The sequence below is a fragment of the Capra hircus genome, chromosome 10 (genome assembly GCF_001704415.2).
Source record: "Capra hircus breed San Clemente chromosome 10, ASM170441v1, whole genome shotgun sequence".
Taxonomy (NCBI): Eukaryota; Metazoa; Chordata; class Mammalia; order Artiodactyla; family Bovidae; genus Capra; species Capra hircus.
In genome coordinates this window covers 85046560-85073913 of record NC_030817.1, presented here as the reverse complement: position 1 = coordinate 85073913, position 27354 = coordinate 85046560, and the positions used below count along the sequence as shown (strand labels likewise).

Sequence of the window (27354 nt, the reverse complement as noted above, 5' to 3'; positions counted from 1 at the left end):
AGAGATGGTGCCCCCCATCCCAGGGGGGTCTGCCTGGGAGTCTGTGCTCTCTGCTCAGAATGCCAAGTTTTGTTGCTTCCTAGCAATGGGCTGTCAGCTCCTGGGTATCAGAAGAGGAGCTGGGGCACAGGGTTGGGTAAGCACATGTCCCCCGTGATGAAAAGGTGTTAGAGGAAGCAGCTCAGAGGGTGCTGTTGAAACACCACAGTCAGACTAAGAGGTGGTGGGGAGGAAGTGAAAAGGAAGTGAGCCCCACAACTGCATACTCCCAGCAAGGTCCCCATGTGGCTTCAGTCCCCTTTCTCATAGTAACATGACCTGACCGGAGAAGATGCTGTAGGAAGGGGTGAGATGAGGGAGAAATTGAAGGAAGAAGGAAAAGAGACTGATCTCAAGGGGCCACCAGGTGCCAGCAGTGGGAGGAAAGACAATTCAAATGGGTTGAATTGTGTCCCCTAAAAAGATGAGTCCACATCCTAACCTCCAGTCACTGTGACTGTGACTTTATTTGGAAAGGAGTCTTTGTATATGTAATTAGGGATCTCTCAAGATGAGGTCTGGAGAAGGCAATGGCACCTCACTCCAGTACTCTTGCCTGGAAAATCCTAGGGACGGAGGAGCCTGGTAGGCTGTAGTCCATGGGGTCGCAAAGAGTCAGACACGACTGAGCGACTTCACTTTCACTTTTCACTTTCATGCATTGGAGAAGGAAATGGCACCTCACTCCAGTACTCTTGCCTGGAGAATCCCAGGGATGGGGGATCCTGGTGGGCTTCCGTCTATGGGGTCTCACAGAGTCGGACACAACTGAAGCGACTTAGCAGCAGGATAGGAACTTACTGAAGCAATTTAGCAGCAGCAGCAAGATGAGGTCATCCTGAATGCAATGGCTGGTGTCCTTACACAAGGAGGAGAGGACACAGAGACGGAGGAGAGGGCCATGGGAAGATGCAGGCAGAGGCTGGAGCGATGCCGCCACGCCAGGAACTCCAAGAGCCACCAGAAGTTGGCAGGGACGTGGACACAGCCTCCCATGGAAGCTTCAGAGGAAGCGTGGTTCTGCTGACACCTGAATTCAGGGCTTCCAGCCTCCAGGGCTGTGGGGAAATAAGCTTGTGTTTTTTTGTGGTTGTTTGTTGCAGCAGCCCCGGGAAACTAATACTGGGGCTGCCCACTTGTGTGAACACAGTGACTGAAAGGAAAGCTCTTTTAGAAGTTCCCATCAACCACACGCTTTCCCTGAGTGGCCATTTCTGCCTCTGTAAAAGGAGGCGAGTGTTTCCAGCCCTGATGAGATGATGGCCGGAAAAGGGCCTTGTCAGCAGGGCGGCTCTGGTGGGAGAGGAGCTGTTATGGATCCCCATGCTGGGTGAGTCCTGGCACCTCTCCCGGCCTCAGTTTTCTCAAAGCAGAGCTGGAAGCCCTGCCCTCATAAGAAGGGGGAGGGCTCTAATGGGTTAAGTTAGGGTTGCGTGCAAGAGAGCTGAGAACACACAAGGGCCCTGAGTACTGCTATTAAGTGGAGGTGAGAGTTTCTTTTGCCTGGTTTTTTTTAATGGTTTTATTTATTTTTAAGTGGAGTATAATTGCTTTACAATATTGTGTCTATTTCTACTGTACAACAACATGAATCAGCTATATGTATACATATATCCCCTCCCATTTGGATCTCCCTCCCACCCCTGCCAATCCCACCCATCTATGTCACTCACAAGAGAGCACCAAGCTGAGCTCCCTGTTCTATACAGCAGCTTCCCACCAGCTATCTATTTTGTGTGTGGTACTATATATATGTCACCCGCCCCTCTCCTTCCCCTGCTATGTCCACGGGTCATTTTCTACATTTGCATCTCTATTCTTGCCCTACAAATAGGCTCATCTGTACCATTTTTCTAGATTCCATACTGACTGATATGTATGCATTAATATATGATATTTGTTTTTCTCTTTCTAACTTACTTCACTCTGTATGAGTCTAGACCCATCCCTGTCACTACAAATGACCTCTTTTGCACCCTTCAGCCACTGGACAGCCTTTTGAACGAAGAGGATGGTCTGGGCCCATCTGGGAGGAGCTAGAGAAATAGGCATCTGGTTGGGAAAAGTAAATTCCTATACCTGCACCCTAAAAGTGCAGGTGCCAGGGAGGGACAGAGGGAGAGAAGCGAGACTCCAGGTCATATGGATGGGGCGGGGCTAGATTCCCAAAAAGGGTGACTTGAGTTATGGTTTACAAGGCATCTGAAAGAGAAGTGACATTTATGACTGTCCTCTTCTTTCTTTCTGGTCTCCCTTTTATCCACCTGTTGCCACAGAGAGACATACTGAGCCAAATCCAACATGGGCAATTCCACAAATGGAGGCACTTGAAACAAAAAAGCCCAAAACATCATGTTCAGGCTACATTCTGCAGGTTACAGACCACTTCCAAATGTACTTGTGGTCACCACAATACTTGGAAAGGAAAGAGGTTATGGTCCTGGCTCTGGGGATAAAAAAACAAGAGTCTGAGAGGAGAAGCAACTGCTCAGGGCCACTTGACTCCTGGCGCTCTTTTTCCCTTTTTTGTTTTTTTGGTGGAGGAGGTGGGGGTCAAGCCACATGGCTTGTGGGACCTTTCCCTGACTGGTTGGTGAAAGCAGTCTTAACCCTTGGACTTCCAGGGAATTCCCTGCTTGTGCTCTTTCCATGATTCCTCATGCCTTCCTGCTGCCTCACTGGGTAAATGGGGGCCTGTGTATCTCCAGGAACACCCCATGGCTCACATAGCCCAACAGATGTGCCCTCAAAATCCTCCAAGGTCTCCAGGTGTCAGCCAGGCTTTCCTCGCTGCTTGTCCCCACCTCTGCAACTGGGTGCAGCTTCTCTTCCTGCCTAGAATGCTTGTCCCAGGCACTAGTGCACGTCCCTATCCTTCCCAGGCTTCCCATTTCCTTGGGAGGCCCAAACCCAGTACAGAGTCCTGAGGTCCTGGTTCAAGTTCCAGCTCTGCTAACTCATTGCTGTGTGACATTGGGCAGGTCACTTACCCACTCTGGGCCTCCATTTCCTCACTTATGAAACAGGGGAGTTGAACCCAATATTTCCTAAGTTCTTCATGTGGTCTAAATCTAAGCCTTCTAGCCCCTCTCCCCCTGCTCCGCTCTCCCAGAGTCTCACCATCCCCAGGAGCCTCTCATTCCTCCACATCCTTCTCCAAAGGGCTCCCGTTTAATCATTCAGCTAGACCTTAATCTCCCTAAGAGCAGAGGTGGGAATTTGTGGCACTTGCTGCCCAGCTGTTCTGCCAAGACATTCTGATTGATTAATCAGTAATCCACTGACCATGTCTCTTTACCTTAGTAAACTCTTATTATTCATCTTCCGTCTTTAGTTTCCCAAGCTGTAGACCAGAGGCCTGCAGTGACTGGGAGTCTGGTGGGTCACTGCATCTCTGTTCACCCTTCCTGCTGTCTGTGTATGACTGCAGGGTGGGGTGGGTGCCTGTGCCTGCCGCAGTGTCTACAGGGTGGGGATGAGGCCAGCTCTAGGCTTCAAATGCCTCATAACCCATTCTGTCTGTGAAGCCCGTCACTGCCATGGCCATCCAAACAAAACAGCACACACCGTTTGCCTTCCCCCTTCAAAGAACTTCGTATCTCATCTGGTCCCTTTGTAAGGCAAAGCCAGGATTGTTTACAAGGGACCTGTTCGAGGCCACTCTGAATTCAACAAAAGCCGGGACTGGCTCTTTGTCAAGCTCTGGTTTGTACAGGATGACTGCCTGCCTGGCTGTGCAGTCACATCACTTTCCCCTCAAGAGCTGAAGTCTGAGAGGCCAAATTAGTACACACCCACCCCCCCCACCCTCCCTCTTACAAGGTATGTAGCCACAGGAAAACCTAATAAGCCAGATGATCAATGGTGTGGTTGAGGATCCATAAAATGGGCCTTGGGCTTCCCGGGTAGCTCAGCTGGTAAAGTATCCACATGCAGGAGACCTCAGTTCCATTCCTGGGTCAGGAAGTTCCCCTGGAGAAGGAATAGGCTACCCACGCCAGTATTCTTGGGCTTCCCTGGTGGCTCAGATGGTGAAGAATCCGCCTGCAGCACCAGAGACTTGAACGATCCCTATGTTGGGAAGATCTCCTGGAAGAGGGCATGGCAACCCACTCCAGTATTCTTGCCTGGAGAATCCCCATGGACAGAGGAGCCTGGTGGGCTACAGTCCACGGGGTCGCAAAGAGTCGGACACAACTGAGAGATGAAGCACAACAAAGGCAGAGATCATCAACTGCAACCCACTCACCATAAACTGAGACTCAGAAAGGACGGCAATTTGCCCCGGGTCACAGAACTAAAAGGAGGCTAGAGCCCAGGTCTCTGGACTCCAGGTCCAGTGCTCTTGCCGCTGCTTGCACACTTAGCAAACATGGCAAGGAAGGGAGCAGAAGAAGCTCAGAGAGCCTGGGGCCACAGGTGGGATGCTCCTCCTCATTAGTCTGGGAGTTCAGAGTTCCTCTGGGAGGAGGAGGGCTGAGGCCGGAAGTGGCTGCAACCTGGGAGTAGCCAGGGAGTCTGGGTGGTGAAGGTGGTCATGGGGTGGGTGGTGTGCGTGTGTGTGTTGTTTTTTCTCTGCCCTATGTGTCCCTTTTGGAGAAGGAAATGGCAACCCACTCCAGTGTCCTTGCCTGGAGAATCCCAGGGATGGCGGAGCCTGGTGGGCTGCCCTCTATGGGGTCGCACAGAGTCGGACACGACTGAAGCGACTTAGCAGCAGCAGCAGCAGCATGTGTCCCTTTGACTCCTCTCACCGTGTCCACTGAGTGGCAGAGGTCCAGGTCGAACACCTCCCAGACCTGAGAAATGGGGGCCTGGGGAAAGGGTGAGGGTGGCAACCCCCCTCTGGCTCGGGCACTCCTAAGACAGCTGGGTGGAACTGACCACAGGGGCTGCGAACGCCAAGAAACCCTCCCACGGGGGAGAGGACATTGGTGGGGTGGGGCTGCGGATGCCCAGTTGTTTTTTCCCTGTGCTCCACCCCATGCATTCTTCTGAAGGGCAGGCTCAGTGACTCTGCCCTCCAGGAGGCCTCGGGGCTCTCAGGCCTCTGTTCCTAGAAGTGGAGGTGGGCGTGGAAGCTGCAGAGGAGATGGGGCCCATGGACACCTCCGACTCCGCTTGGGTGCCGGGCTTGGCTCGCACCTCAGGCTGGCGAGTGGCGGGGCGACCCCTGGCAGGTCACGGAGTCCGGCGTGGGTGGCTCGCTCCTAGGTGCAGGCCCGGAGATGCCAGCGGTGCCCCGCCTCGGCTCCGCCCCCGCCCGCCCGCCCGGCCCCGCCCCGCGCGGGCGGGGTGGGCGGGGCCCGCGGGGAGGCGCGCCGACAGCCCAGCCAGGTGCAGCGAGCCGGCGGTCCAGCGGCACGCGCGGCCGCGAGGACTCCAGGTCTCCTCCTGCGAGTGCTGCGTCCCTGCGCCCTTTCTGCCGGATGCCCGGGACCCTCGGAGCCCAGGTAACCGAGGGCAGGACTGCCCCACGACGCGCGTCCTTCCGCCTCCCCGTCCGCGCGCACCCCGCTTCGGCCGCCGCCCCCTCGAGCTCCCTGGAGCCCGGCGGCGGCTCCCCGGGCGGCTCTTGGAAAGTTTACTCCTGGACGGCCCTGCACCAGGCGGCCGTGAAATGCAGCCTCTTTTGCCTCCACTCCTCCGCCCAGGATCCGATGCGAAGGTGGGGCGGCCGCTACCCTGTCACAGGGTCCCTGCTAAGATCCGAGTGAAGTTTGCTTTCTAGCTTTTCCCGTCTCTCGCTCTTCTGAGCGTTTGAGTCCCTCCCCCTTGTCCCTCGATTCCTTAAGAAAAATATATATCCTTAGATGGGAACGGCAGAGTTGGCGATTTCTTAAGGGATGTTTACGTTTGTGCTTCCCGCCTCCCCCGGCCAAGATGTATGATAGGAGACTCGGCTGAGCCAGACCCGGTGCGGGTGAGGGGGCAGCCCTCTGCCCGGTTAGGGTGGGGTGGGGGTCACCGTCAGGGCCCTGAATAACTGGGTGCCCAGCCACGAGGAGTTCCGGGCTTCTATCTTGCCTCCCTCAGGCCACAGCCCTGCTGGGCATCCTCCACCGACCCCCTCCCCCCGCTCCCCTCTCCCTTCCCCCGCTCCTCAAGATGGTCACTAAGGAGAGAGGGTAGGCAGAGGGATAGAGGGTGGGCAGAGGCAGGGATTAGAGCGAGCTCTATAACCCTCGACGATTGGAACAGAATGGGCTTCCTCTTGCTTAGGCTTCGAGGAGCGCTCAGCTGTGTGTGAGGAAGAGGGTGAAAGATGGTCCTAACTCTGCCAAGGCAGAGAGAACAGGTGCAGACGGTCAGAGGATCAGAGAGGAGCTAACAGCGCTCACATGGGCGCTTCCCTGAATTCACGCACCACCACCACCCCCGCCCCATTAACCAGTGAGGAAGTAGGTCTTTTTCCATCGTCAGACGAGCAAAAACGGAGGCTCCAAGAGGTTAAGTAATTTGCTGGAGAAAAGTGGTGGACTTGGACCACAAACCACAGTCAGATTGTTAGTTCTCCATTTTGCTGGGCCCCTGATCAGCAAGGGTTCATTTCTTCCCTCCCTCCCTTGAGGTTCTTCCCCTGAAAGGGGTAGGCCCAGAGAAGCACACCTCCAAGAAGAAATAAAATCCAGTCAGGAAGCTCTTCCAAGAGAGGGCAAGCTCCTTGCTAAGCTACAAGGTCTGCAGGAGGCAGAGACCTGTTTTGCTCACAGCTATAGCCGGGGTGGCTCTAGTGGTAAAGAACCCACCTGCCAGTGCAGGAGACGTAAGAAAGTGGGTTGGATCCCTGGTTTGGGAAGATCCCCTGCAGGAGGGCATGGCAACCCACTGTAGTATTCTTGCCTGGAGAATCCCATGAACAGAGGAGTCTGGCAGGCTACAGTCCATGGGGTCACAAAGAGTCAGACACGACTAAAGTGACTTAGCATACACACACAGCCATAATACCTGAAGGTGCCCCACAAGGATGGAATGAATTAACCTGAAATAGCAAAGACTCTTTTCCAGCTGATGGATCTTTGCCCTTGTGGAACAGAAAGGGCATTCTGATAAGTCAGACCAGAAAGGTGTCCAATGCCATTCCTGAAGGCCCTTGAAATCTTTACCCAACTTGTTGTTTTTTTTTAAACCAGTGAGCATGTCCATAATCCCATCTGTCTTTCCAGACAGCTTTGCTTTCACTTTACCCTCCGTCCACTTCTGTTTAGGCTAAGAAAAGTAGCAGGTGGTGGGATACATGTCCAACATGGCCTTGCTCTAGGTCGGAGGCAGAGGGCCTTCGGCCCATCTATACCAAATCTTACCCATTTCTCCAGGAAATCTTATTTGGAAATGCTAGTCTTCATTCCCTTCTTCCTCTCCTTACCATTCCATGGGGCAACCATGTATTTAGGGAAGAGGACTCAATTTCTTCATCTGTAAAATGGGAACAATAGACTCTGCATGGTTTTATGCAAGAGAGGATGTAGTTCAAATGGCTCTGTGAGCTGCAAAGCAGAGGTATTTCCTCACATGTTTGTCTGTTAGCCTGACCTCCGCAGGTGGACTGTAAATTCCTTCCGGGAAGTCATCACTCATCTTGATGTCTCTCTAAGAGCACTCCTCATAATGAGCACATAGTAGGTCCACATGAAATACTTATCAAAAATAATCTCTAAAGGAAAGAGAAATGACTAAAAATTGGTGAAAAATCACCCCTCTCCAGCCATGTAAGAAGGGATACTCTGCAACACAGGGGAGAGTCTAGGAGGGACAGGAGGGGTCTGAGATGCAAGGCTAGCATTGAGTGGAAAGGCAGGGTATAGCAGACTTTCTATGGCAGTGCCCTGAAGATATGTGAAGCTCTGCCAGGAACCCTATAACCTTGGATTCCTTAGCAGACGTGGTGTCTGCTTTGGCCTGAGAACAGACCAGAATACCCAGAGCTGGCCAGTTCTGCTCCTTGGAGAAGGCCACTGAGAGCATAGCTGGGATTCAAGGCCCCGCATTTGGCCTCCACCCCCACCCCCACCCTTCACACACACACACCAGTGGTTCCTACACTCATAGGCCCTGCCGGCTTCCTACTGCCATTCCGGGCTCTTAATGAGAACCCACTGTAGTAAGAGCCTCAGACCCAGAATTTCTCAGCTGGAATAAGCCTTAGATTTCACAGTCTTACACCTCTTCTGTGCTTTCCTTTCCACAGCACTTATTACCGTCTAATATCCTGTATGTTGTTCATTGTCATTCGCTAAGTCGTGTCCGACTCTTTGTGACCCCATGAACTGCAGCACCCCAAGCTTCCCTGTCCTTCACTATCTCCCGGAGTTTGCTAAACTCATGTCCATTGAGTCAGTGCTGCCATCCAACCATCTCATCCTCTGTCACCCCCTTCTCCTCTTGCCCTCAATCTTTCCCAGCATCAGGGTCTTTTCCAATGAGTCAGCTCTTTGAATCAGGTAGCCAAAGTATTGGAACTTCAGCACCAGTCCTTCCAATGAATGTTCAGGGTTGATTTCCTTTAGAATTGACTGATTTGATATCCTGTATATTTCACCTAAAAATCTTGTTCATCAGCTGTCTTCCCTGTTAGATTATCAGTTCCGTGAGGACAGGGCTTTTAGGCTGTTTTATTCACTACTCTCTTTCCAGGAGCGAGAGCAGTGCCCTGTGTGCGTGGGTGCTTATTTCATATATGTTGAATAAATGAACACATCCAGGCCGCCCTTCCTCATTGTACAGCTGGGGAGACTGAGGCCCAGAGATGAGTGACCTCTTTTTCTTTTTAATTTTTTATTGGAGTATAGTTGCTTTACAATGTTGTGTTAACTTCTGCCATACAGCAAAGTGAATCAGCTATAGTTTTATATATATATCCCCTCTTTTTTGGATTTCCTTCCCATTTCAGTCACCACAGAGCAGAATTTCCTGTACTACACAGTAAGTTCTCGATACTTACCTATTTTATACCTGTGTGTGTGCTAAGTCACTTCAGTCGTGTTTGACTTTTTGTGACCCCATGGACTGTAGCCTGAGAGGCTTCTCTGTCCATGGGATTCTCCAGGCAAGCCATGCTCTCGTCCAGGAGGTCTTCCCCACCCAGGGATCGAATCCCCATGTCTCCTTCATTGGCAGGTAGGTTCTTTACCACTAGCACCACCTGGGAAGCCCATTTTATACATAGTAGTGTGTGTATGTCCGGAGAAGGAAATGGCACCCCACTCCAGTACTCTTGCCTGGAAAATCCCATGGATGGAGGAGCCTGGTGGGCTGCTGTCTATGGGGTCGCACAGAGTCGGACACGACTGAAGCGACTTAGCACCAGCAGCAGCAGCAGCAGTGTATATATGTCGATCTCAGTCTCCCAATTCATCCCAGCCTCCCCCTTCCTCCCATACATTTGTTCTCTATATCTGCGCCTCTATTTCTGCTTTGCAAAATAAGATTGTCTAATGCCGTTTTCCTAAATTCTCTAGATATGCATTAATGTGTGGTTTGTTTTCCTGACTTCACTCTGTATGCTGTCTCTAGGCTCATCCACATCTCTGCAAACGGCACAGTTGTGTTCCTTTTTGTGGCTGAGTAACATTCCATCGTGTAAATGCCCCACATCTTCTTTATCCATTCCTCTGTTGACAGACAAGGAGTGACCTCTTGAAGGCAGAGGTGGAGCTTTTCTTGGTTGGATTCGAGTCAATTCTAAGTTGGGTCTCTGTCCCAGGCACCAGGTTGCTGGGGGTGCTTAGGAGCTGCCTCAGCAAGAACCTTCAGGCCAACTGCCTCCAGTTACTCAGAGGGGAGCTCCTAGCCAAATATATCGCCGTCCATATAGAGTGATTTGAGAGAGCCAGATGGGGAGCGCTCCCCATCAGACCCCCATCCCCAAAAGAAACTGCTGCTCTCCAGAGGTGGGCTATGCCTCTGTTAGCGGTGAAAGCAGTGCCCTCTCCAGGCAACCTTTTCAAATTCCCCAGGGCCCTAGAGAACCCAAGAGGACCAAAGTCAAGTCCCTGATGGCCCTGGGGAAAGAGATGAAGCTTCAGGTCTGCTGGGGACGGCTCGCAGACCAGTCTGAGAAGGTGCAACCAGACATGTGGGCCCAGAAGAGTGAGGGCATCGTTCTGCTCAGGGTGCCTGGCTCCAAGGCCTCCCTTAGGAATCCAGTGAGTGGTTTGCCGGAGGCTCCAAGAGCTTGAATTTCCGGGATGCTGTGTTGGGACAAGCAGGTTGGAGAAGCTTGGGTGTGTGTGGGTGGGGGTGGGTAGGGTGAAAGCTGGAACTTTCTATGGGATAGAAAGTATGGGAGATACATCCACACATTCACCAGCACTGAGCAATTTAAACGTCCCGTGCCCCGCCTCATTCTTCCAGCCACTGTTGTTTCTGCAAAGGACTTTGTCTGTGTTCTAAGGGAAGACTCAAGGCCATGTGGTGTTTATTGGAGGAAAAGACATGGATGGTAAGAAACCCTCCCAGAGAGATTATTGCAGGAACAGGAGATGAGGTCCCTAGAGGTGGCTCTCCTCTGCACACTCACTGGAAATGTAGACCCTGCTTTTCCTAACTGCTTGGACAAGCAGGGCTGCATTTTTAGTAATAAGCATTCGCTGAATGCTGGTTGGGTGCCAGACACCCAACTAGTTCTAAGTGTTCTAAGTGCTTGTCCTAGGTAATCCTTACAACAACCATGAGGTTGAAACTGTATCATCTCCATTTTATAGATGAGAAGACCAAGCTTCAGCAAGGAGATATAACTTTGGCTAAGATGACAGTTGCAGGGAGAGGGGTAGCAGGATTAGTCTGGCTCCAGACGCTGAAGCCTCAGCCTCCATACCATGCTACTGCAGTCAGCCACGTAGGCCACACAGACAGGACAGAGAGCCTGGAGGCCAGGGTGGTGTGCACACACGTGGAGACATGGGGAGCAGATCCTATGCAAGCCCCCATGTTAGATCGATAGGGGACTTCAGCGTTTCCCCTGCTGTTGACCTCCAGGTCTTCTCCCATTAGCATTGTGATTTGCCAAGTTAGGAGTTGGAATTGATGTTGGGAGAGGGACTTCAGAAGTTGGGCCTTGAAGGATGTGTAGGAGTTTACTAGCACGTTGGGGAAACTGGGGAGGAATGGAGCCGGGCAGGTAGAGGGAACGATGATAACACTTTGTGAAGAAATGAGTCCGTAATGGTGAGTCCTCTTTCCGAGGCCTCTGTAGTGCCCTCAGCCACTCCTCACGGGCTCTCTTCCTGTGAAGAAGGGAGACCCTGACTTGAGACATAGCTCCGACATTCCTGTTCCTTGCCTCCTCTTTATCACCACCATCACTCTAAGTCTGGTGACTTGCAGCAACCGTGGGTGGGAAAGTTTGCCCTGTTGTGACATGATGTGAGTCAGTCCTTGATGAATAACGGGGTTTCGTCATCAGTTCTGTTGGGTGGACCTGCACCCTGGTGTCTGGGCTGTGGTGGGAGGCACACTATTGGCTTCTGGGGTAAAAGGACAAGGGGGACTCTACGTGTCATTCTGAAACGGCATCGAGGCACTCACAGGTGTGAGAGATACAGTCATTTTCGGCAGCAAGGGAAAAAGCATTCCTCCAAAGCAGCGATCCCAGGCGTGGTTTCCACTGTGCCCTGTCATTCTGCCCAGGATTAATCTTACAGAGTTGTTCCCTCTTCCTGCCTTGACCCCAGGCCAGGACCACCCCAGAGAGCTCTGTGAGGACTTATGCAGTAAATTTTACCTAAGCCTCACATGGGCATTTTGCCTGGGCACACTGTAGCCCCTTAAGGCATTCTTCCTCTTTGGTTATATGGGAGCCCTGTGGTCAGGCTGGCCCTGGTGTGATGCACTGGAGCCTGCCAGAGGCACGGAGCCTGCCAGAGGCACTGAGCCCAGCCATCATGAATTGTTTAGATCTCAGGGTCCTGAGTCCCTCTACTTGGCCAGCTTACCACCAGTCTTTGAGTCATTCACAGGAGTCTTGGGAGCTGAAGGCTGGAGTGGCTGGTGGGGAGCCCTGGAGATTCCAAATCTGACACGATCTGACTCACAGTATGGTTTTGGCCCTGTCCCTCCCTGGGCCCCCGTTTCCTCATCTGTAGAAGAGACAGCTTGGCTGGGATCGGGGACTGTTGACACTATGGACCGGATACTTCTGTGCTGCCAGGCTGTCCCGTGCTTTGAGAGCAGCCTCTACCTTCTAGATGCCGGTAACCACCTCTCGCTTCTTTCTTGACAAACACCAATGTCTCCAGACGTTGCCACTTGACCCCTGGCAGCAGAATCACCTCTAATTGAGAACCATGGTGTTAGATGATCTCTGAAGACCCTCCCAATGATTACCCCCAGGACCAGGAAGACACCGTTCTCTTTCAGCCCTGTTTTGGAAGTGAGGACTGTGTGTATGTGAGGAACCTGTGTGTGGGATCTCCAAGGCTTATGGGGGCCATGTGAGCTCTGAGAACAGGAAAGGCGCTGGGCCCACTGGTCCTCTTGCTGGGATCCAAGGCCAAGGTCTCTTTGCCTCCCAGACCTTGGGTTCCATAAGGAGACAGGGGTGGGAGAAGAAGCCCTATGGTTGGTCCAGGTACTAAGGTCAGCAGCCTTCCAGCCAGTGACTAATCATCTCTGCATGCTCTGAGGAGTTGGCTCCTTCACGTCCCCTTTCCTGCTGCCCTGGAAGGGGTCACAGGAAGTGAATCAGCGGCCACCCGCCGTGCAGAGGAGGGAAAGGCAGAGCACCGGGTGTCAGACCCAAGGGCCATGCACTCTTACCCCAACCCAGCCCTGGTTTTATTTTGTTTATTCCTCCTGAGTTAGTTGTTTATTAACCGTCCATGGAAGCCCCTTCTGACCTTTTTGCTTCATGGAAGGGTGAAGATTTATCTTCTCTAGGAATGGGAGGAGTTTGTCAATGAGCCTTAGCAGTAAATCACTGTTCTGAGGGCAACAGGCTGTGAAATTTGGGGTAATATGAACCCAGAATGATCGGTTTGGGTTCTTCATTCTTCTAATTCTCACTGAAGCATGAGAGACTGCTCTAGATACTGCAGAAGGAGCAGGGAGTCAGACACAGCCCTCTCCAGCAGAAGCCTTCAGTCTGGGAGGGCAGAGGCCAGTCTGTAATTGCAGTGCACAGAGAGGGGTCTGGTCAGCTCCACCCAGGGTGTGAGGTAGGGAATCGGGGATGCTGGGTGGGGCTGTGCCTGGGTTTGGGGAGTTAATGGTGGCGTACAGGGGATTTCAACAAGAAGAGCTTGGGTGTGAGTTTTGGTTTTTGCCTTTTTTGTGTGTGGTAAAATGTACACAACATACAGCTTAATTTACCATTTTAACCATTTCGAAGTGTGCAGTTCAATGCCATTAAATACGTTCACATTATTGTACAATCCTCATCATCATCCAACTCCAGAACTCTTTTCACTTCACAAAATCAAAACTCTGTACCCAGTAAGCACTCACCAGCCTTTCCCTCCTCCCCCTCTGCCTCTGGTAACCACCATGCTGCTTTCTGGGTACCTCATGTAAGGAGAGTCTTTTTATTTTTTTTTTAGCAGAATCTTACAACATAAGGGTTTTTGTGTCTGGCTTCTTTCACTTAGTATTGTGTTTTAAGTTTTATTTTGGTGTGGTATACATCAGATTTTCTTTCCTTTTGAAGGTAGAATGAGATTCCAGTGTTCAATATACCATATTTTGTTTATCAAAGGACATGGGTCGCTTCCACCTTTAGGCTGACAGTAGAGCTGCGATAAACATTTTGGGTCCCTGCTTTTAGTTCTTTCAGGTCTGTCCCCCGAAGTGGAACTGCTCAATTCAATGGAAGTGGTACATTTCATTTTTTGAGGAACCACCATACCATTGAAGAAGAGTTAGAACTAATCTTAAGGATGAACATGAGCTTTTCAGGCATCTAAGTAGAGGAAGAGGAAGGGAGGGGGACAGGAAGGGGAAGAGGGAGGGGAGGGGGGAGGGCCTGGACTGCGGCAGGAGACAAGTGGCGCAGCGGTCTTTGTGCTTGGGGCTGGATATGGACCGCGGAGGGTGATGGGTCTGGGACCAGGCAAGCAACTTGGGCTCCACGCTGTGGGCCGCGAGAAGCACTGAAGGGGGTTTTAATCAGGAAGTGATACAGGTCTGTTGTCATCTGAGATGGGCAGAGCTGAAAGTGTTGTCACAGAGGGCCTGGCAGGGAAGGAGGCTCAAGGCAAGCACTGGAGCCTGGTGATTGAGTTGGGTGGAAGGAGCAGGTCTGGAGAGTGGGTGGGCTACACAGGGCACCCGGGTCTGTGCTGGGTGAGTAGTGGTGAGGCTGCTAGATGAACTTAACAGGAGAAGCGCCCAGTTTGACAGGATGATGAGGGCATATCCATTGGCTTGAAGGGGCCTGTGGAACCACATGGGTGGAGACGGGATTTGAGGGGTGTGCAAAGCTATGCAGAGCTAGGTGCTGCAGCAAAGTGGCAGCAGCTGGTCCAGGGCAGGGAAAGGACCGCCATCAGGTGGCACAGAGGATCCCACGAAGTTGGGGGCCAAGACATGGCGAGAGTGCTCTGCTCAGTACTGCCCATCCCTGCCCTGAGGATTTCATATCTCTCCATAGGTTTTCTCTACTAAACTCAAGGCTCTGAGCTTGAGGCTGGGCATGGGAGTTGGAGACATAGCGATAAACCCAAGCCAGTGACTTTATTTATTCCTCTCATAAGGCTTAGAAGATGAAACTCGGCCAATACCTTTGCACAGTTAAATATTGACACGATGGTGATAGGCACTCTTCAAAAGAAATGGAGCACGCTATGAAAGTATGTCATGGGGACGTGATTTAACCTAGGGCAGGAGCTCTCACATCTCCACTCCCAACATTCTGGATCAGATAACTCTTTATTGTGGGGACCGTCCGGAGTGTTGTAAGATGTTTAGCAGCATCCCTGGCCTCTCCCCACATACCCCAACCCCATTTGTGATCATCAAAAACATCTCTAGACGTTGCCAAATGTCCCCTGGAAAAAATCACCCTCATTTGAGAGTCATTGTCCTAGGGACTAGGAAAGGTCTCTTGAAGAAGTGGTATTAATCTGAGTTCTAGGAGATAGATAAGAATGAAGATAAAGCAGGGATGAGGAGTGGAGGAGACTATTCAAGGCAGAGGTAACTGGACTGCAGAGGCCCTGAGGTGGGATGGCTTCCATTAGATGGACGGGAGTACAGGAGGTGAAGAGGGGCCAGGTTCAAGGGATATGCAGGAGGGAACACAGGCAAGGAACCCATCCAGGTGTGGAGGATGAAACTTGCTGGAAGCTGGTGAGTTACAATTGGCGCCTGTTGTGTGGGAAACCCCAGAGAGTCATCCAAATGGGGCCCTGAGCTCAGAAGAGAGGTCCAGCTGGAGATGCATGTTTGGGAGTGACAAGCATGTAGATGACAAGCTTAGCCTTGGGTAGACCAGGTGCCCCAGGGGGAGCTTGGCCCACAAAGAGCAGAGCAGAGAGGAGGACCTAGAAGTGAGCTCCAGGGGTGCTGGCATTCAGAAACTGGGCCTGAGGAGGCAGCCCAGAGACAGAGCAGGGACCTGGGGAGTGGGGTGCTGGGGGAGCCCAAGGATGATGAAGAAGATGGGACCTGGCCTGCAGTGAGTCGCTGGAGCCTTCAAGTAAGGTGAGGACTGGGGCACAGCCACTGGATTTAGAGACCAGTGCCTTGGTCATTCTGGGGTCATGGAGGATGGGCCAGGAGGGGACAGCTGGCAGACAGCCTTTCCAAACGTGTCAGCAGAAGGTGAGGAGAGAGCATAAAAACCAGAAGGAAAGTGCAATAGGGAGGGTTTTGTTTTGTTTATTTATTGAATCTTGCTTGTTTTGCTCCCATACCCACCCTTTTTTTGAAGAAAAATATACATGGTTCAGAATTCAAAAATTGTAAAGATTTCACAGTGAAGAAGTCTCCACACCCATCTCCTTTGGCCTCCCAGCGCCCTCCACTCCTCAGAGGCAACTCCACCAGTTTCTTACATATTCTTCCAGAGACATTTCACGTGCAGATCAGTAAATGCATGTATGATCTTTCCTCAAAGAAGGTAGCAACACTGTAAGCATTCTTCTGTCCCTTTTTTGGTCTTTCTACACTTAGCTTGCTGTCTGTTTTTTAAACTTTATTTCTTATTTATTTCTTATTTTTGGCTGCACTGGGTCTTGGGTGCAGCGCCCGGGCCTTCTCTAGTTGCAGTGAGTGGAGGTTCCTCGTCGTTGTGGTGCGTGGGCCTCTCTTTGCGGTGGCTTCTCATTGTACAGCACAGACTCGAGGAGCTTGGGCTCAGTAGTTATAGCTCGCAGGCTTAGTTATCCCCTGGCCTGTGGGATCTTCCTGGACAAGGGATTGAACCCGAGTGCCCTGCGTCAGCAGGCAGATTCTTAGCCACTACCACTATGGAAATCCTCCACTTAGCTCTTTTGAAAAGCTTCCAGATGAGTTTATGGAGAGCTTCTTCATCCTCCTTTAGAGCTATGTAACGTTCCATGATATGGATGGCGTGTAGTTTAGTTAACAAATCTCCTGTTTGGGAACATCACAAACAAGGTCCCTCTGAATCTCCTTCTGCTTTGGTCATTTTGCAGTGTTAGTGAGTGCATGTGGGGAAAGTCTCAGAAGTGGCGTGGATGAGTCAGAAGCTTTGTGTGGTTTGTGTTTTGAAAGCTATCAGCAGATGGCTCTCCATCAAATTTATAAGAATGTTCTCTCTTATTGGTAGAACACGAGGATGCTCATTTCTCTATCCCTTCCAACACAGTGTTACCAGCTTACTGATATTTGCCAATCTGGAAGACGAAGATAGTTTCTCGACGTCGTTTTAATTTGCATCTTTCTTGCTCTGAATAAGGCTGAATATGTTTTCATAGACGAGAGCTATGTGCATTTCCGTTTCTATGAGCTGTCTATTTGCATGTTTTACCCATTTTCTGTGAGGTTATTGGTCCTCTTCTCACTGAGTAAGAGGTGATCCTTGTGTATTGGAGAAACTAGTCTTTTGTCTGGAATATAAAATACAAGCATTCCGCCCCCCCCCCCCCCGCCCACTCCCCCTACACACACATACCCTTGATCAGGGAAGTTTTGGGGTTTTTTTTTTGCTGCTATGTTTTCAGAATTGTGATGTTCACTGGGGTTGGGGGGTGGTCCCTGGCTCAGGGGTCCCTGAGGAAGTGTTGGAGTAGGTTCTACATTAGGACCAGGACCGGAAACATCTCTGCTGTGTAGCAGGCAGAAGGGCAGGTGGGATGAGGGTGCCGGGGCCAGGAACTCGGTGGCAGCAAGTCTTGAGAGAGAAGGCAGATGTTTGAGTCCACCGACGCATGGGACTGTGTTAGCAAGGCGTCAGGCAGGTACAGAACGGGAGAACTGCTGCACTAGCAAAGCACAGACGAGCAAATGCTGGGACCTGAGCTAGCTGAGGGAAGTGAGGGGATGGGCGTTCTGCGCTCCCTTAGTGTCTTTCTGTTTGGCACACGCTAATCAGTGGGCCGAGCTGACGGCCAGCACGGTTGCGTTTCCCCTGTGATCAGACTCCATACTCTGAACCCCCTACTTATCTTACTGCCGCATGCACCGTATATTTCCCCTGCCCTAAACCAACCCAGTGCCAGGTCCCAGGCAAGCAGAGACAGCCCCAGTGCCCCCATTCTGCTGGAGCTATTCAAACCAGCCAATCCTGAGCTGCCCTGCCTGCCTTTCCCATGGAAACCCCAGGAGAGGCTCTGGCGGCAGGCCTCCCCTCGCTTCTGCCTCTGCCTCTTGACCAAAGCCTGGCGCTCCCCTGAGGGCCTGTGTGCTGTGCTGTGCCCCCATTCTCTTGGGAAATGTAAGTAAAGCATTCTTTCACTGTCATTAGCCTCCCTATGTGCCATGCAGACACCATAAACTGAAATCCTGTGGGCACAGTTAAGACAAGAGGGAGCCTTGGAAGGACAGAGTGTGAGGATGATTAGACTGCAGGTCCCGGGCGCCTGCAGAGCTGTCCGTGTGAGTGCTTAAATAGACAGGCTCTCAGTGTGGTCTTCCTAAAGGAGGTGTCTCAAGACGAGGGGAGCCTTCCTGGAAGGGCACGAACACAGATAGGGGGCACAGGGAACCCGTGTGGGTGCAGGTGGGTGGGGGGTGATCAGAACTGGGAGGCTTGAGGGCAGTATACAGAGAAGGAGAATCTGACTGCGTGTGGGGAAGGAGGAAGACCTGGGGCCGAAGATGCAGCCTGGGTCCTGTGGGTACTTCTTGGAAGATAGTTCTTAAATTCCCAGGAGCAATCTGACCTTACGTTAATTCCCTTTGTGAGTTCGGGGTAGGGCTCTGGAGCTGCGGATGAGGAAAGACCTGGAAATGGCATGAGTCCAGCTCTGGCCTTTTAGTGTCAGGCTAACAGACACCTGTCTCTGGATGAACTCAACTATCTGCCTTCGCTCCTGAGACTCGCTGCCACCACCTCCTGGCACCGCCACCCTCCTCCCACCTTTCTGCCTGTTCCACTGCAGAGGTGTTCCCTCCTGCCTCTCGTCCCCCCGCCCTCTCGGTGCTTTCTGCCTCCCCCGTGAAAGCCCCCTCATCCGTGCCAGAGCCTCCCTCCACTGGGATCCGGAGCCCATCCGGTTCTTCCAGTGGCATTGGATTTGAGAGGATTCTTGAAGACCAGAAAGGCTTCACAACATGGGGAAGAGAGCGCTAACGGTAGAAGGATGCGGAATGGCACTGCTCTGTTGGAGCTGGGGGCTGCAGTCCGCAATGTCTCAGACCACACAGCGTGTGTGTGTGTGTGTGCGTGCACCAGGGGGAGGATTTGCCTATTCCAGTCACGCTGGCCCACCTCCCAGACCTGTGCTTTAAGTCAGTAAATCCACTGGAAGTTCACAAACACACGCTCACACTCGGCCATCACTCAAGCTACCTGGCGATTTTTCTCTTATTGTTGCCTCAAGAGTTATTGACCTTTTGAGAGTGGAATTTGTGGGGAAATAACCTCACGTTCAGCTCGTGTTTACCTTGCAGCCCTGAGCTCTGACCTGGGCTGGGTGTCGTAGGTCTTACAAGTCTGTTACGTCTGTTCTGCTTCCCCAGCAAAGACACCACGTGCCCCTTCTCCAGTAGGCTCGATCGCCCCAGACGCCAGTGCAGAGGATGAAGGGAAGCCAGCTGGGCTGTGGTTGGCAGAGACGACTTCTAGAAGCAGGAAGAGCTCGAGCAGACCATGGGTCTCCTCAAGGGGGAAAGAAGGGGCGGGAGCCCCGCAAGACCAACTGTCCCAGGGGAGCTTGTGCATCAGGAACCCCAGGGTGCAGGAAGATGGTGATGGCTGCTTTGGGGGTGACAGGTGAGCTGTTGGCAAGGGATGGGGCAGGAGACAGGGAGCCCCTGTGGGGTCTGTCAACAGCTTCAGCCTCCTTGACAGGCAGGGGAGCCTTGGGGGGCTGCTAGCTGGATGCACTTCTGTGAGGGATGATGAGGCTTCCAATTGGGCAGTTGTCCCTCGAGTATCCTTCAGTGGCCCTCGGGGCAGGAAACAAGTGTTTGTTTCCCCAGATCAGGGCCCAATAATGCTTCTCGCTGGGGTCCTTTCTTATGACGGGCGTTGCTGGGGAGCAGTGGCTCTGGGAAGGGCACCAGGAAGGGAGGGCACCTGTTTGTGAAATCTGGGGCATCAGCAGTTGAGTTCTTTGACAGTTTTGGTATGCATCGTCTCTGGAACCCGAGAGGTTTTCAATGGTTTGAAACCATTTTTTTCAATGGTTTGAAACCATTGTAAATAATTTTTTTTTAAAGGAGATTGTGTGAAGGTGGATGAAACGTTTGACTTAAACATGAGGCTGGGGGAGGACTTGGGAGGAAGGGGAAGTGGCTGTTGTCTTTGTCCCTCTCCCTCTTGGACTGGTTTGCTTTAATCTTCACTGTTCTCCCAGAGACAGTTCTTTGAGTCCAGCAGAGGCCCAGTTGCTGGAATCTTGCTTCTAGGTTGTCCCCTAGCAAGACTGAGGGCTTCTGGGCTTACCCTAAGACCAGCTTCCTGGGTGACCTTGAGCAGGCCTCCTGACATCTCTGGGTCCTGGCTTTATACCTTGTTCTCTTCTGGAAGCATCAGTTTTGTTCTTTGGGTTTTGTGTGTGTGTGCGCTTGTGCATGCGTGTGTGTGTGCATGTGCGTGCGTGCACTTGTTAAGTCACTTCAGTCATAGCCAACTCTATGTAACCCCATGGACTGTAGCCAGCCAGGCTCCTCTGTCCATGGAATTCTCCAGGCAAGAATACTGGAGTGGGTTGCCATGCCCTCCTTCAGGGGATCTTCCCAACCCTGGGATTAAACCTGTGACTCATATCTCCTACATTGGCAGGTGGGTTCTTTACCACTAATGCCTCTTGGGAAGCCCCTTGGATACTTTATGATCTCCTGTTAATGATCAAGTCTGCTTATCACCCTCCAGATTTCCTTCAGGGCCTGAAAAGAACAGAAGGGGAGTCTGAAGAAGTGAAGTCCAGTGGTCAAGCTCTCAGGGGCAGTGGGCCAAGGGAGGGAGGGGTTGGGGGACACAGTCTCTGCCCTGCCTGGGCCTCCACCCTGCCAGCCTGGGTGTGCTGTGAATACCCTTCCTTGTGCAAAGGCCTCAGATTTGACTTTCAAAGAGAAAACACCTGTCCTGATAAAGCGGGCCTTGTTCCATTGCGGTTGGCTTTGTTCAGGCTCCCGGGCTCAGTTCCTGTGTCCTGCTGGTGTGGGGAGGACAGAGGCTGGGCAGGGTCTCTGGGGGGTTGATCAAAGTAGACGATCCCTGCTTTGGGAGGGCCGAAGTGTTTTGCACACCTGGTGGTGCCCAGCGTGTGTTCGCGCTGGTCTCTGAGCGCCTGCTGGTGCTGGCAAGCCTCACCTCCTCAGCGTTCTCACTCTAGGATGTGGAGACTGAGGTGCAGATGGTTACGCAGCTCATGGGGTCACCCGGGCCTCCCAGGTCCACTCAGTCAGCTGTGACCAGGTCCCCTGACTCCTTGCCCAGTGCTCTCTTCCCACAAAGATGGGCCTTTGTTTACGATGGGCCTTAAGGGAGCTGGGTTCTCTGCCCTGTGCTCCAACCCTCCTGCTCAGATGTATCCCCCAGCCAACATAAGTTACTGTGGAAATGAATTCTCTATGTGCTGAAAGGAAGACCTGGAACTCAGCATGAAAAGTAAGAGGGAAAAAAATTCCTCCGATGATTTCCGCTACTCCCATGACACCTCTCCTCTCCCCAAAGTATCAGCATGTTCCTTAGGGCCTTCTTTAAAGAAAGAAGTGAATCTCTAATGGTGAAATTCCTAGCCTCACAGTGTGGAGGGTAGGCCCTGACTCATACTGCAGAGGTGACCACCTTCTTACACAGATACCAGCCCTGTGTGACGTTCCTAGGCCAAGAAATAAGGGACCTATCTTCAGGCATGTTTCCACCTCGATAGTCCTTCCTGCTTCCCAGTACTCTGTGGGACACTGTGGGGACACGTGATGGGAAGAGGCATGTTACCCCTGGACGTGATTTTTCCTTTCTCACTTTTCATTCAGTCTGCCCGAAGTGCAGGAGACCTGGGATCAATCCCTGGATCGGGAAGATCTCCTGGAGAAGGGAATGGCTACTCACTCCAGTATTCTTGCTTAGAGAATTCCATGGACAGAGGAACCTGGTGGGCTACAGTCCATAGGGTCACAAAGAGTTAGACATGCCTGAATGACTGAGTGACTTTCGCTTTCCCAGCTTTCCACCTCTGGGCAGAGTGCATCACTGTCCACAATAAGCAGAGGCTGTCGGGACTTTGCGGGCAGGCAGGGATGGCCTGGGATGGCTGTAGCCAGAACCCACACCCACTGTCGCCAGCCCTGCTGATCCAGCACTACTGGCCTCTGGCAGGTCCTGCTGGGTTCTAGGCCAGCCTCCAGACAGGGTGCAAGGCCAGCCTGCAGCCTCGGGGGCCTCTGGCAGCAGAGGTCAGGCAGGGCAAGACTTAACTATTTACACCTTCCCAGCTCTGGCTGTACCTTCTTGGGGGCTGATTTGAAGGCATCTATTATTATTCTCATTCTTCCTGGTATTTTGAATAATTCGTTTTTCCTCAGTCCTTAAAAAAAAAAAGAAAAGAAAACCTGTGCTTAATAATACTAGAATAATGACCTTGTGTCACATTTTTCTACTGGGGCTCTTAATCTACTGCTGCAGTCAAATATTGTGAAATGTGTTGCTTCTGACATTGGGTTAGCAGGGAAAATAGTGTCCTTGTGAGGAGGAAGGAGGATCTGTTTTGTGGTTTCCCTTGTAGCCTGAGACAGCCCAGCCAGGAACATCGTCCGTCATAATAATGTCATACAGGCAGGCGACTTTATGGACACTTACTGTGCACCTTGGCCTTAACACAGGCTCTTGTTAATGCTTGAAACAGGCCAATGACATAATCACTCTGAGGATTATAAAGAGCCTATGCAATGTAGGAGAGCCAAGTTCGATCGTTGGATCAGGAAGATCCCCTGGGGCAGAAACTCCCCGGGGGACTTTCTGATCCCTGGAAAATTCCACAGATAGAGGAGCCTGGTGGTTGACAGTCCATGGAGTCTTTAAGAGTTGGATACAACTAAGTGACTAACACACACATACCTGGAGGCTGATTGTGAAAATTCATTGGAGTATAAAATGCCCATAAAAGTCTTGGAATAGACCAAATGCTCATTAAGTAGAATTTCAAATCAACATTGTCATCCCCATTTACAGAGGAGGAGAGTGGGGCCTAGAGAGACCTCAGGACTCAAAGCCAGTCCCCCTGACTCCAGGGCCCAGACTCTTTCATCACTGATGGGAATAATTGTATATTACAGAGGTTCCTGCCATCTGAGCTTCTCATTGTCTGTGGGGCCACTTGTAAGGTCATGTGGGCCCTTTGTTCTTCCCCTCCCAGCCGGGCCCCATGTCCTTCTCTGATCCCCAGTGTCCTCTAGTCTCCGTTGAAGGTCTGGGCACATGCCAGTCCCTTGCCTGGTCCATGTGACTTCCTCCTGCCAGTGACACCTCCCTGGCTGCCCATGACCATTTCCCCCTTGCCTGTGGGCTGTGTTCCCTGGGTAATAATTACATGAAATGGCTCAGTTGCCAGCTTGATCATTAAATAATTCCCCCCTCCCCCAAGTCCCAGTGGGTGAAGCTCAGAGTTAATGATTGCCAAGGAAAGCTGCTCAGAATGCAAGTCATCTGAGGAGGGAGGCAGGAGGGAATGCTGAGCTCCATGACCAGGAAGAGGGGCACACCCGGGGCTCCCTGTGCCCTGCCCCCGCCCCCAGCTGTCCTCCCATCTCTTGTCTCTGAGTTCAGCAGCAGCAAACCTCCCTGCTGTGGCCGGCCTGTTTCCCCTCTCTGGGCCTTTGCTCACAAGCTCCTCTCCCTTCCCTCCTCTCTGCCAAAGCAAGTGCTCCCCTCACTTGCGGTCCGCCGCCAGTGCTGCCTCCCCCTGGGAGCCTTCCCTAACTGCTCCCACATCCTTGCTCTGGGCTCCTTCTCAGGACTCCTTGGCCACAGCACAGGTCTTTTCTGAGTGCTCCCCAACATGTCAGATGCAGTGCTTGGTTCTGGACACCCGTCATGGAGTGAGGCGGGGCCAGACGTACTCCCGGAGCACCTATGCAGCTTGGAGCGCAGCAGGGAGGCCCAGAGGACCCGGGAACAGAGGGCAGGTCAGGGGCACTGGAGCCTGATGGAGTGGGGCTCGGGCGGACACTGGAGGTGCAGTGGAATTTTCCAGGCAGACGTGGAGGGAGGGCAGAGGCATCTCGGAGCAGAGGGACCAGTGTGTACAAAGTACAGAGTTCTGATTTGGTGGTTGGATGATGTCTCAGTTGTGGAGGGGAGTCACCTAGGAATCACCCAGCTGGGTGTGTCCAGGAGGCAGGCAGCCACCCGGAGAAGTCTGCCTCCCACCCTCCGTGGCTCCCTCACAGTTTCACTACTGGGCAGAAAGAAGGGATTCTTCTCTGTGAGGGTGGCCATGCTTTCCTGGACCACCTGCTCACCGAGCGACGTGGATTCCACCCTAAAGTCCTGCACTGTGCTGCGGATTCTGGGCCATGCGAAGGCGACCGAGCTCAGAAGCTCAAGGCAGTTGCTTCCCCACTGGGGCTTGATACTGGGAATGCCTCCCAGGTTCCCCTACTGGGGCATCTGATTGAAAAAGCGTGCGATGGACTGGCCCAGTAGGCTCATGTGCTCACAGCCCCTGGGTTATTTGAGTGCACGGGTGAGTTTGGGACTTACCACTAGAGTGCTTTTCTAGGCTCCTGCCACTAACTTCACCCCCTCTCCAGAGTGAGCCCCCCAGGTCCCACCTGGACATTCTCCCGTGGGGGTTCAGTGTGCAGGGAGTGGCCCCCCTTGCTGGAGGGCAGTGCCTCTGTGGCTTGAGCTGACACCTGCCTCCCGGAAGCTACCTCTCCGTGGGTAGGGGGAGGGTGCCTTGGTTCTGCCCTCGGGGGCTGCATGGCCTCTTACAGGCTTCCAGGGCTGCCCCCTCCTCACCCCGTGTCCTCCCTGAGTCTCCCTGCTTTCCTTCCTCCTGTGATCTGGGCTCCATCCCACAGGCTGACAGCCTTATCTCAGACTTCAAGTTTCTGATCAGATTAGCAGCCTGGGAGGAGAGTGCAGATAGGACCGTGCTGCCCCAGAAGCCTGACACTTCCTGTTGGGGTGAGGGGAACCCCAGCAGTCAGGGCCTGGTTTACCTGCCATCAAGTCGGCAGTCTTCTCCCCACTTGGGGGACGGACCTGCCTGCTGCACTCACCCTGGAAGCCAGCAAGCTGTGTAGACTAGGCACCCTGGTCCCGATTCTGCAGGGTGCAGAGGTGGACCAGCTCAGCTCTCACCGTGGCCCAGAATCTGAGCCTTCTCACCCTGGGAAGGGTCAGCTGGGCTCCTCCTCCTTTCCCTGACCTTCGGGGGGCCTTGCTTAAGTGAGCAGTGGGTCCAGGCATCAGTGCACCATAAACCTCCCTGAGTAGTTTTAGGGCTTCTCGGGTCGCTCAGTGGTAAAGAATCTGCCTGCCAAGGCAGGAGACATGGGTTTGTTCCCTGAGTCGGGAAGATCCCCTGGAGAAGGAGATGGCAACCCACTCCAGTATTCTTGCCTGGAGAATCCCATGGACAGAGGAGCCCGCAGGTCATGGGGTCACAGAGTCAGACACGACTGAGTGTGCACACACACTCAGGTAGTTTTAAGCTGTGTCCAGAGCTGAGGACCACTGGCCTAGATGCCCGAGACCCACCTGTTCAGCTCAACCGTGTGGAAACAGTTTCACTTGAGTAAAGCAGCTGAGACCGTCGTCTTGTGTATATCACCGAATACTAGAGTACATCTTTGTATTTTATAAGAAGGTATTTAAAAATTTAAATCAGTAAAAGCAAATATGTAATGATTTTAAAGACAAGAACTGTGTAATATTTTGGAACCTCAAGTAAATGTAAACAGGAAAACAGACCCTGTCAGGTAACGAAAATGACGTATTCAAAACATTGAAATCTGCATACGCTAAAAACACAAAATCTAGTCATGAGAAAATGGAAGATGAGTTATTATTTTATTCCTTTTAGAGCAGAATCTTAACATCAAAGTTGGTAGACTCATTAGGTCACAAGTATCTTTTGCTATAAAATTTTCTAGAAAAAGCTTTTCCTGACTCTCCCCCAGTTGAGGAATGGTAGGAAGATGTCTTTGTGTGATATCTTCAAATATTTTCCGCTGACAAGGCCTTTGGGCTTTTTTTTTTTTTTTGTGGGACTGCGGTCTTTTATTTATGAGGAGCCATAGTTTTTGTTTCTAAAGCGTTTCCGGTTTGTCCTTCAGTTCTTTAGTTTTATCTTGTTTAGATGGCAATTCTGACGCAACACTTCCTGTATCAGTTTCAAAACTGTCATGTTGGTATTCCACATGTTAGGAAAGTCTGTGAACAGAGTAATAATTATTCTTGCAACAGCATTTTGCTTTGTCTGCTGCCATGCAACGTCTGAGAAGGACTCAAGACGTGTTTCACGTTTCAGCAGGATTTTTTTTTAATGTTGTAGTTGTGTCCTTTTAAAAACATAGATTTTGAGAGATCGGTATAGTGAACTATCATGCTTGGCCTCAACAATGGTCAATCATGGCCAATCTTTTCTCTCTGTGCCCCCCACCTCTACCCTGCTCCTGCCAGCTTCTCTTGAAGCCAATTCAGACATCATCTCATCTCTGTGATTATTTCAGTGTATATCTCTAAGTTAAAAGGGCCCTGTAAAAAAATGTAACCATCATACTATTATTACATCTTAATAATTGATCATCTCTTGTTATCATGAATTTCTTTTATCTGCATTCAGATTTTCCCAATTGCCACGTGCATTTTTTTTTTACAGTTGGTTTGAGATTTCAGATCTTAAAAATTTTTTAATAAAAATTTTAGACCAAGTAAAATAGACCATTTGGGCTTGGAAGTGCAGGATTCATGAAGAGAGCATGCAACCACTGGGTGAAAGTTTCTAGGCAAATGGACCAGACCCTACTTGTAGGTTTCAGAGTGTGGTAGATGGCAGAATTGTTCAGTTGTTCGGTAAACATGTGTTCATTCCACAGTGGCAGTGTGCCCAGTGCTGGGTGGGACACCTCAGACATAGCAGTGAACAAGCCAGGCTCCACCGGCCTCGACTCAGGGGAGCCAGAGCACAAGCATTTAAGTGTGAGGTTTATAAAGGGAGCGATACAACCCTTGCAGGTGGTACTGGGGGTAGCCTGGAGCCATTGCTGGATTTTGTCAAAAAGAGAAAGTGGAGGAAGGAGTGTCTCTCCCTGAGTAAGCAGCAAGTGCAAAAACACTGGAGTGTGAACGTCCAGTGCGTTCAAGGACAGTGATGGGTGGTGGGGCATCGGGGGTGTGGCAAGGCTGCTGAGAAGTGAGGCTGCTGCTGGCTTGAGGATGTGTCTTATAAGGAGTGGGGTTCTCTGAGACCTTCCGGAAGGGACCCCAGAGTTTTGTTGTAGGAACATAAAGTGTGCACTGTGAGTCAGGGAGCCTTGCAGGAACTCTGAGGAGTTATTTGGATTTCCCGGCCCTCCCTGGGTTCCTGCCTCCGCTAGACTGGAGTCCCACTGGAACAGGCCTGTATCAGCCTGGAACGCTATGTACCTCCAGCGCCCGGCACACAGAGCAGAGTCACTCTGTGTCTACTGCCCAGGATCTTACTGTGCTCCCAGTGCGGGACACCCCTGTCCCCCACCCTGGTCACCGCACCCAGAACAGAGGGCGCCCCCTTAGGCCTTCAACCTGGGGAAAGGCAG

The 27354-nt window shown here is 51.9% G+C and overlaps 1 protein-coding gene across 2 annotated transcripts in view; it reads left to right on the top strand.

Moving 5' to 3' along the window:
- The window catches only part of PAQR5 (progestin and adipoQ receptor family member 5), a 90115-nt gene continuing 68125 nt past the window's right edge, over nt 5365-27354 (top strand). For both annotated transcript variants that reach the window (XM_018053585.1, XM_018053587.1), the window contains exon 1: nt 5365-5492. The gene's annotated coding sequence lies outside the window, so the exon portion shown is untranslated. The remainder of the gene's footprint in view (nt 5493-27354) is intronic.